Raw genomic sequence first — 11,273 nt, forward strand, 5'->3', positions numbered from 1 at the left:
TTTAACGAAAGCGGAAGCATATTAAAGAAACGGGAAGCAGTTCAACAAAGCAAGACAAAGCAGTTTAACAAAGCAGTTTAACAAAGCAAGACAAAGCAGTTTTGGGAATTCTATACACGGGTTCCAGGTCAAAGAGGAGCAACTGGCCTCGGCTTCAACTAATTGGCAGAACACGTTTGAGAGCTTGTCAGCTGGCCTCCGGTTGGTCTTTAAAAAGGCTTGCCAGAAACAAGGCTGAACTTTCACTAGGAACCAGCCAATGCGGTTCAGTTTTGGATAAGAGAAGACCATGTGTATTATACAAGCTTTCGAAAGACAAAATCGTGTCTCTTACGATTTTTTTGGAGAGGACAATAATATTTGAGTGAGGATATGACAGTGCCCAAAAAGAAATGTCCACTAACATCGAAGAAATTCTGGCATAGTCATCACCTGGAAAAAGTTTATCAACGGATGAGATATTAGATTATCTATAAATAAGAGAAATAAAAGAGTGTCTAAAACAATTCATTAACCTTTGGGCAAGAAATCGAATTCGACAAAGGTCTCCAGACATTTAGGTAGCAATTCACCAGTATCAACGTAAACATAGATTGACAACTCCCCTTTATAACCCTTGTTGACAAGAGCGTCTTTCATACGGTTACAAAACAATACAGGATCGGCACCAATAGAAATAGGGTAATCAGCAATGTCACGATCGCATCTAATCAGAGTGATTAAGCTAGGTTGATTATGTTTAAATGTAAATAGCAGGTTGTGAGCAAGGCAGTTGCTCGATTGGTTTGAATGGGTTTTTGGTACTTAAATGAAATAGCTAGATTTAGGGTTTATATTCAGGTAATCAGGATTAAATTCCTACAGATGCCTAACAGTTGTATGCATGATATTATAGAGCTCTTATGAACAAACCGATCGGCGTTCGCTTTCTAGGTTTGTCTATTGACCAGATCTAAGTGTCGATCGATGATTCTAAAGGAATATCGATCGATACACCTATTGCTCTGTCAATCAATTATTATCTAGGAATATTGATCGACGCGCTCTTAGTCAAGCTTTACGCGCGGGTTTAATAGTGCTCACTAGGCTTACTAGATTAGCTTTCACCTTACCCTAACAATCCTAGCTCAATTAGGACGGATTCAGGGTGAGATTCAAGTGTTAATTTGTGCCTACAACTCCTAGCTAGCTACACTATAAACATGCATTAATGACAATCCTAATGATGAATATCACAACTTAGCAATCTACAGTTCGGGCTAATCCCTCATAACCTATTTAAACCCTAAACCTAGCTATAGAACCACTTAGACATAGCTAAGCAATTCATAACCACAAGGTATAAAAACTGCATAAATAGATAATAGATAGTAAGGGAGTTTCAATCACAAATCTCTTTGGATCTTCTCTCCAACTCTACTAAAATCCTAGAAAACCTTTGTTGTGAAAATAAGAAAACAAGAAAGCACACTTTGCCTAAAACACTTTGGAAGCTATAAATATTAGGTTAAAAACTCGCCAGGGGCAATCTTGTAATTTGGTGAAGTCTTGGGCTCTAAGTCTGCTGAAACCAAATGGGCTTCTGCGCGCTTCGCTTTCGATCAATGTCAAAAGGTGTGTGTTGATCGATTATTATCTCAAAATGTGGACCGTTGATCTTGCTCGATGGTAAGCTCGGATGCTCTCTCCAATTGTCTCCAAAATGCTCCAAAATCATCACTTTCTTCCAAAGCACTCCTGATCCTATAAATATACTAAATAGACTCTACAACATAGTAATTAGTTGTTAAAACACTTATAAACCACGACTAAAAGTGGGTAAAATCCATGGCCTATCATGTTGTGGTGATAACTAAAGCAAAAGGACTCCATTTAACAAGTAAGAACGATATACCAGACCGGAATAAATATCGATCGATGTGTTGTTGTTGTCATCGGTCTCGGCAGGTGATGTTCTGTCGATTGATATCGGCTGGATCTCATCGTTTGATATTCTTGGCAATCGTCTACTTGGATCTGTTTTTTTTTTATGACCTGCAAAATTCAAAAACGGGCATAAGTACTAAACTAATGAAAACCAATTAAAATTACCTAATAGTGGGTTGCCTCCCACTCAGCGCTTTATTATAGTCATTTAGCTTGACATTGGAGTTGATTTGGCTAGTAATGTGGAAAACAGGTACTTGCTGGGAAGCAAGTCTCCATCTCTTCTCTGCTCTTGTTGAACCATGTACCAGTGAAGTCTTTCACTGCCTCATCTCCTCTGCACCATTTGACTTTCATTCTTGCAGTTGTATTTTCTATCTTCTGCAGTCTGTCTCCAAGTCATTCAAGTTTGAACTGATGTATCACAAGTCTGGCGTATGTGTCAGCTGAGATCTCCTCTCCATGTTTGTTTGTATCAGACATATCTAATTTCACCTTTGTTACTAGCTCTCCTCGGTTTGTTGGTGTGGTTTTGTCGATCGATGTTCTTCTGTGACTGTCGGTCGATATGTTGATGCGTCTGTCGATGCCTCTGGACGACACGCGATGTATCTCTGAAGCTCCACTATCTCCCTCTGCATTGCTTATGTCTGAGAAGTCAAAGAACTGATGGTGATGTCCCATGGGAAATAGATGTCATCACATCTCCTATCAAGCCTCTCTTCTGGGGCTCCCATAGTTTTGTAGATCTCTTCTACTATCTGATCAATCTCTGCTCTAGTGTAAGTATCTGGTCGAGACTTCATCGGATTTGATTGTGACAGTTCATCGTCGATCGATATCGAGATGTTTCTGTCGATCAATGCTGGTGTAATTGCTTCGGCCGCACGCTGTGTCTGCATTCTGACTATGTCTTGCCTCATCTCTCCATGCATGTAGTCAACCAACTAATACTATCATTCAATGGGTATTAGAAACCATCAAGATTCATTTGGAAATCATCATCATTCTTTTCCTGGGCTCCACAGATTCCATAAAGCATCTCATTTATCTCATTGTTGGTGAAGATTTCTGGTACTAGCATGGTCTGGGTGAATGACCGTGCATGCTCTGGAAGACATATGTAGCTGTGTTCATCCATTGAGGCTCTTACCAGAAGATTTCTTATATCATCCTTAGATACATGGATGATGTGTCCTTTTACATTTCGTGCATGTTCATGATCATCTCTGTAGACCCCACACTCATCATTCCCTTCCCAGTGGAATTTCCTTGTTCCATCACCGTCGTAGGCTCTTTTTCCGAACTCTGGACGTCGGTCGATCAATGTTGGGACTCTGATGTCGATCAACAGTTGAGTATGTTGTCGACACTTTGGCTTGAAACGATCATCTAGTCCACCAGTTGGGTCATAGAACTCGTTTATAACTCTATGCTGGTGCTCTAGAGGGTTGTGTCGTTGCATGAAGAGATTTTCTGCTCCATTAGCCATTAGCCATCAGAAGGATATCTGGAATGTCCTCTCTGGATACTTGCAATCGTGTCCATTCATTGCTCTTGCATAGCCTTCTGGATCCTTGAAAATACCAAACTCATCCAGTGTTAGATAGTTATTATTTTGTTTAGCTTTTGCACTTACAGTTGATGGTGGTTTTGGACGGTTGTCGATCAATGTTGAAGCTTTTTTGTCGATCGATGGGCGTTTAGCTCTGGTGAAAGGACGACAGAAACGAGTGCTTCTTCCACAAACTTCTGCAAAGAGTGAATCTGTATCTGAGCGTTCCTGGTGGTTGAGCAGTTCCTCGGTAGTGAAACCTTCATGTTACTCATCTGCTCCCGGCTCATGTATTGCTCTTTCTCTTGCGTAGCTCTCATGATAGTGATCATATGCCCAACTGCCAATTGAATAGTTTCCTTCTTGTGCACGGTCAACTCCATTGTTGATCGATGTGTAGTAGGCAATGTCGGTCGATGCTCGTTTACAATTTGTCTGGTGATGATGAGTGTCGATCAATGTTGGGATGGTTCTGTCGATCGACTTCGTATTCCTTATCCGATAGGAATGGTGGAGAAGTCTATCTTCCTCAGCACGAATACCTTGATACTCTGTAACTCGTTCCCCCTCATAATCCTCATCATACTCATCTAGATGCTGTGATGATGTAGCGGCTTCGAGTGCAAAACTCAGATAACAATGTGGTTGCTAATCGTCACGTGCTGCTGTGGATGAACTGTCGATCGATTCTTCTGGTTGATTTTCGATCGATTTCGGACAGTCAATCGATGTTGGTGTGTGAGTTTTGATCGACGCGGAATACTCTGTCTCGTACTCAGCTCCACAGTGACATGCTGCTATGAGTCCTGGATCATCGATTCTTCAGGAGGACGTCTGTGGCTTCATAACTGGACTTGGATCATAATAGACATGCGGATCTATGAGCGCCAGGCACAACTGGTTGGTTTGCATGTTGCATATTGCTCATATTGTTGACAAGAAAGCTCTTCCAAGTAACAAAGAAGAGTTCCACTTCAACTTGATATCCAAGACATGGAAATCTACTGGAACTAGGGCAGTACCAATCTGCATTCAAGGTCTCTGCAATCCCTCTTAAGTTCCTTTGAGAACAATACACAAAAGTGAACGATTCCTTGGAAGGCTCTACCTTCAAACCTAGATGATTTGCCATAACCCTAGGTAGAATGCTGACTGATGCTCATGTGTCACATAATGCATGTGGGAACTCAATACCCTTCACCAGACATGGTATTGCAAACTTCCCAGGATCACTCTTCTTCTTCAGTGTAATCACATTCTTCATCTTATATCTAGCCTAATGGAACATTCTCCTAATGTCCTCTTCAGCCTCCTTGGTCTCTCTAAAGAACATCCACAATCTGTGGGTAACGTAGGCCTCCTCGAATGATTTTTCCAGTAGAATCCTAAAGACTCTCTTACGAAAACTATCCATCTCCTTCTCATTAGCTCCTCTCTTCAGATGCTTAGCAACCTTGTCCTTTCTCTTCCTCAAGGTTTTCCCTATAGTACCCTTATCAACTTGCATAGGCTCTGGTGCATCTTCTGAATGTGTACTGGTGGTCTCTGGTGGGTTGTCTGAAGGTTTTGGTTGTGGCCTGAGTGCATTGATTTGTGCGCTGTCGATCTTTGGTAACTGCACTCGGAATGTGAGAGGTGTTCGCCGATCGATGGGCGCTGGATGTTGTCGATCAGTGGTGGTCTCTCGTTGTCGATCGATGGCTGGCTCATTTTGCCAATCGATGTTGACATAAACAGGGCTGGGCGGATTTAAGTGTCTAGCTGTGAACTCCTTGTGAGTCATGATCCTCACGGCATTGCACGATGCAGGCGACTCTGTAGGTGTCGTCGAACGATGCTCTGGTAAGCTTGTCGATCAGTTCTGGTTGCAATCCGTCGATCGATGTTCGAAGTCTGGCGTCGATCGACACCAATGCGATCTGCCAAAACTCATCGAGCTTTCGACTTCAAAATCTCCTTCATGTAGCTTCTCATGCTTCACCACTTGCCAGAAGTCATCATCCATGATGGCATTCACGTGGTGTTTCATTGCATCATCTCCTACCCCATTGCTGAAGCTTCTTGCTTCTTAACAGCTTCCCCTGTCTGAACTACCTGCATCTCCAGCTTTTTCACATGAGTGCTCAAAGTTTCAAACTTTGAGTTCAGGTTGTTGTAGGCATAATCGTTCTTCCCATTGAAGTTCACCGTCAGGTTATGCTGTCCTTCAAGAACTCTATCAAGCATTGATTCAATATTGCTCTCCTGAGTGGGTGGTGGTGGTTCCTGGTAAGATTAGTTTTCATAACTCCTATTGTTGTTGCTGCTGTAGTTCTGGCTGTAGGGTTTCTGGTACTGTGAACTCTATTTGAAGTTACTCATATGTCCATTGCCATAGAAGTTTCTGTTTACACTCTTGTTTTCAGAACCCTGGAATCCAGTTCCACTGATGAAGTTCACATCCTCCTTTACTTCTGCTCTACCCTCTGTAACTACAGCATCTGCATCCTCCAATAAGCAAGCCTACTTCATGAGAAGCTTGTGAAGACTGTCCAGCTTTGCTTTCACCTCATCCATCTGCACCTTCCCAAGGATGGCTGCAGATTTCCTCCTCTCAAAATCAGTGTTCTTGGTGTTATTGCTGGATACCAAGTTCTCAATAAGTCTCACAGCTTCATCTAGATTTCTAGTGTTGAAATTCCCTTCGCTAGATGCATCAAGAGCCATCTGATACTGTGCTTTGAGGCCTCTGAAGAAATTACTGAGCAGCTATACTTCATTGAATCCATGGTTTGGATAATCCCTTTGGTAAGACTTGAATCTGATCTAGAACTTCTAAATGACTTTGTAGGCTCATGTAGCAATCTTGCTCCTCAAGTCTTCAGCATGTGCCTGATCAAAGAAGTTACGCAGGAATGCATTCTTGATGTTGGCCCAGGATGTAAGGGATCCTGGTGGTAACTGCTTAAGCCAATGCGAAGCCTCTCCAGCAAGTGAGTACTTGAAGAGCTTGCAGAATAGGTGGTCCTCAGGGACTCCATTGACTTTGATAGCAGATATAAGATCCTCAAACCTCTCCAGTTGGTCCATAGGATGCTCGTGAGATATCCCACATTAGGGTGTCTGTCGCACGAGTGTGTAGTACCGCGGCTTCAACTCGAAATCGCCTTTCTAGATAGTTGGAGGATGAATAGCTGATCTGTTGGGATAGAACTGATCTGTACGGTTGTAATCAGCAAACGTTATGGGTCGAGCAGCCTCATCTACAGGCTGAGCAGCTCTTGTAGCATCAGTATCGGGCTCATGGATTACAGTCCCCTGAGCATCTATCCGCTGGCCTGCTGCATTACGCAGATGCCCTCCAGGTCATGCAGGTCTCCATTCTCATCTCGCACAAGAACTAAAGTGGCAACCATGTCTCGCGGCTCAGTATCGATCAATTTTTGGGATGAAGTATCGATCGATGTGGATGGAGGATATCGGTCGACAAAAGAGTTGCTTCGGTCGAGGGTGGTGAGCGAGTGTCCGTCGACGAAATTGGTGTTTGGGTCAACGGTGGTTGGAGAGTGTCGAGCGATGAACTAGTGTTGTTGTCGATCGATGAAAGCGTCTTCCTTTGCGGATCGAACGTTCCCAGCTTGAAGGATCTGAAGAGAATAGTAGTGGTGTTTCCTTGTTGCTTCTGGTACTGTTAGGCATGTACCTGAAAAGACAAGAAAAAATTTATGTCAGAAAGTGATTTAAAGAAGTAACCAAGACAAAATCAGACCATATCTATAGGCGATCAAAGCTCCCCGGTAACGGCGCCAAATTTAGGGATCAAATCCACAAGGAGCTAGGAAACTTAATAAATCTAATCAGAGTGATTAAGCTAGGTTGATCATGTTTAAATGTAAATAGCAGGTTGTGAGCAAGGCAGTTTCTCGATTGGTTTGATTGGGTTTTTGGTACTTAAATGAAATAGCTAGACTTATATTTTCTATTTTGGTAATCATGATTATAATCCTACAGATGCCTAACAGTTGTATGCATGATATTATAGAGCTCAAACGCTTATGAACAAACCAATCGGCGTTCGCTTTCTACGTTTGGGTATTGACCGGATCTAAGTGTCGATCGATGATTCTAGAGGAATATCGATTGATACCACTCAAATTACCCTAAGGAGTGAATTACTCTCTCAAATAAGAGGTTCAATTGTAGTACTTAGGGATCGAATCCACAAGGAGCTAGGGAACCTATTAAATCTACATGATTATTAATTCTAAGGTTTTTGTTATTTATTGGTTTAAAAGTAAATAGCAATCCTAAATGAGCAAGTCTATTGCTCGACTAACAAGATGATTGGGGGTGTAACTTATTGGAAAGATATTAGATGCAGGGTTTCTATTCAGGTGTTGGAGATTATAATCCTATAGATGCCTATCAGTTGCTTGCATTATATGTTAGAACTCAACCCCTTAACACAGTGATCAGCAATGGCAATGTTTCACTAGTTAACTAACTAGATCTTGGATCTCAACTGTCGTTTTTTGACCACAAGAAAGTGTCGATCGATGGTCCTATAGGGACATCGATCGATACACCTTTCGCAAGATCGATCGATTGTCAGAAGACAGTATCGATCGATGCTTCTAGTTTAGCCCTAGGCGCAAGTTGATAATGACCACTAGCTTCCTGGTTCAGCGGTAGACTTTTTCCTATCGTCTAGTCTGACAGATTAGATTCAGGACTGGATGGTCAAGGTTGCTTGACTCATGCAGATTCCTAGATTCAATATTCTAGGTAGCTAATCTAGAACAAGCATTAAGATCAATCTATCAATAAATACCACAACATAGCAATCAATAGTTGGGGCTAATCCCTCTAACCTATTTGAACCCTGAATCTAACAAGTGAACTACTCAGACATAGCTAAGCATTTCATGACACAAAATGTAAATGAAAACTGCATAGAATAGAATAGATGAATCAAATGGAGTTCCAATCACAAATCTCTCAACACTACAAGAAAACACCGGGATTCCGACGACCATTCTCGTCGGTATGTCCTCGGAATACCGTTATTCCGAGGACATACCGACGAGAATGGTCGTCGGAAATTTCTCGTCGGAAAGTAAAATTTCCTCGGAATTTCCTTTGAAAATTCCAAGGGAATACCGAGAATTAAAGATTCCGAGGACATTCCGAAGAAACATTTCCTAAGACTGTTCCTCGGTATCTCCTCGGATATTTCCGATGGAACGGTCCTCGGAAACATTCTGAGAGAAAGGAGGTATCGGAATATTCCGACGGGAATATTCCGAGAAACCTTTGCCGTCGGAATATTCCGAGGAAGTGTATCCGTCGGGATATTCTGAGGAGATATGTCCCTCGGAAAATTTCGAGGAAGTTGCGTCGGAATATCGCGAGGGATACACTTCCTCGGAATGTTCCCAAAAATAATTTTGTTTTAAAAATTAAAAATTTATTTTTTTAATTGAAATTCGAAAAAATAAAATTAAAATTGAAATAGAAAACATGATAATATTCAAAGTTTTACATACCAAAATAAAACATTCAGAGTTTTTGAAAAAAAAAGAAAGAAACTATGGGAACGGCTCGTTCGGGTACATCCTCTTCATCATCTCCATCATTTGCTCGTTCTGCTTCCTCGTTGCCTCCCATCCCGCCTCTTGATCCGCCATCTTTTGCTCCAACGCAGCTATGCGGTCATCTTTGTCCTTCAACGGGTCCATAAGCACTTCTGGATCAACATAGGGCTGTGGTGCAGAAGGAGGAACTGACCGGGCTCGACGACCCAAACCGACCAAACGTCCCTTCTTCTTTGGAACCGACTGAAATAGAAAATAAACAAATTTAAATAATAGAAAAGATGATAAAATGAAAATAAGGAAATAAATGAATTGAACTTTTTTATAAAGAACATACCGATTCAACGATTTCGTTGATTCGAATCCGGGACAAGTTGGTCGAAGCCGTCGAAGTGGCGTCCAGGTCGGTTTGAAGCTGAGATAGACGGGTCTCTTCGTCTTCCTTCTGAGTTTCGATCAGGCTGAGCACATCCCTCACAACACCATCATCAATCTCCCCGGTGTGCTTGTTGGTATGCGCCGTCTTCATTAGGACGAAATCATCAACCGGCTCGCCATCATTTTCATCCGCCTTGAAAAAAACAAAAGTTAAACAAACATTAGAAATTAGAAGAAATGCATAAAAATTAAAATAAAATACTTAAATAATTAAAAAAAAAAGAGAGATTGAACTTACCAAGCGATCCCCAGAGTGGCAATAATCTGGGCACCCAAATTGTGCTTGTACATGCCCTTCCCGCCACGATAGCTCTTTCGGTTGGCGGAGTTGGTCACAAAGGTAGCTTTCGTCTCGTCCTTATCTTAATGCACACACAACTCCTCCCAGACCGTGCTGTTAATCGACTTCGGGACCTTTTAATAAAAAAATATAAAATAGTTTAATAAATCCAAAACTAGTTAATAAATTCAAAAAATTGTTTAATAAATTAAAAAAAAACCTGGTTGATGAGCCACTTCTGCTTCCACTCGTAGATCTGCTTCCCATAGTTGTCCATAACTTTATGGACGAAGGCGTCACGGATAAAGTTCGTGTGATCGGGATTCCAGGTGAACTCTTGCTGAAAAAAAAACATAATTTGTAGAAATTTTATATTAAAGATAAAAAATATAAGTAAAAAAATTAGAATACTTACCGCAAACTGACGAAACCACATCTCCTGGTCCTCGGCAGGGAAGTGAGTGAAAGTCGGATATCCTTGCTGAGGTTCGAGTACATCATATTGTTGATCCATGCGCTGATCCCGTTCCCGGATCGGTTGAACCTAATATAAGAAACAAATTATTAATAATGAATCAAATTTTAATGAAAGGAAAAAAAAAGACTTTAAATTACCATGTTTGAAGTCGTCCCTTTGGACACGGAGTGAGATAGGGAAGATGCTCACGACCGGGCTGTTGAACCAACTGGGCAACAGTCATCACTCCCGGAACGACTGGAGGAGCGGGAGGGGGTGCAGCAGTGGGAGGGGGTGCAGCAACGGGAGAGGGTGCAGCAGCGGGAGCAAAAACCGGAGCGGGAAATGAAGAATCCCGACAGTGGCTGAACGACGGCTTCATCTCCAAAGTCGGTTAAATCGACTACAAGGCCAACTGCAACTAAATCTTCTGCTGCATTTAAGTTACCGGATGTGCTTGGTTGTAGTGGGTCTTCCAGCTCAGAACTTCCCTGAACTCGGCCTCTCAGGTTGAGTGAAGTAACAGTGACCCATGGATCATCTCTGTTCCTAACCCGGGGGTACTTGATATAATAGACCTGTAACATTTAAAAAATTATTTAATTTATAAATAAGTGTTATTAATACACATGATGATGAATCATTATGAATAATTGATATATTTATATTTAATTACCTGATCGGCCTGAGAAGCAAGAATGAAAGGATCATAATATTGCAACTTTCGCCTCGAATGTACTGATGTAACACCAAATGCATCTGTTCTCACACCTCGATCTGGAGTTTTGTCGTACCAATCACAATAAAAAACAGTACAACGCAATCCAACCATGCCCGGATACTTGATTTCCATAATCTCCCGTATGTTTCCGTAGTATACATCATCTCCAGATGCAGAACAAACGCCAGCATCATAAGTCGTACTCGAACGTCTCCTCTTTTGAGTTGTGAATGCATATCCTCGAGTACAAAATCTCGGATATGACTTCACAACATACTCTGGTCCACGCACCATCTCGCGTATCCAATCGTCAAATGTTTCAC

At 41.8% G+C, this 11,273-nt stretch overlaps 1 long non-coding RNA gene across 1 annotated transcript; it reads right to left on the reverse strand.

Moving 5' to 3' along the window:
• On the reverse strand, nucleotides 1–10,811 carry LOC106374255. Its single transcript, XR_007325242.1, has 3 exons — nucleotides 9,392–10,811; nucleotides 516–9,297; nucleotides 1–432 (listed from the first exon to the last, which is right to left on the reverse strand). It is a non-coding gene; the product is annotated as an uncharacterized LOC106374255 (long non-coding RNA).
• Nucleotides 10,812–11,273: the final 462 nt, after the last annotated feature.

Source organism: Brassica napus, chromosome C6 (genome assembly GCF_020379485.1).
Source record: "Brassica napus cultivar Da-Ae chromosome C6, Da-Ae, whole genome shotgun sequence".
NCBI lineage: Eukaryota > Viridiplantae > Streptophyta > Magnoliopsida > Brassicales > Brassicaceae > Brassica > Brassica napus.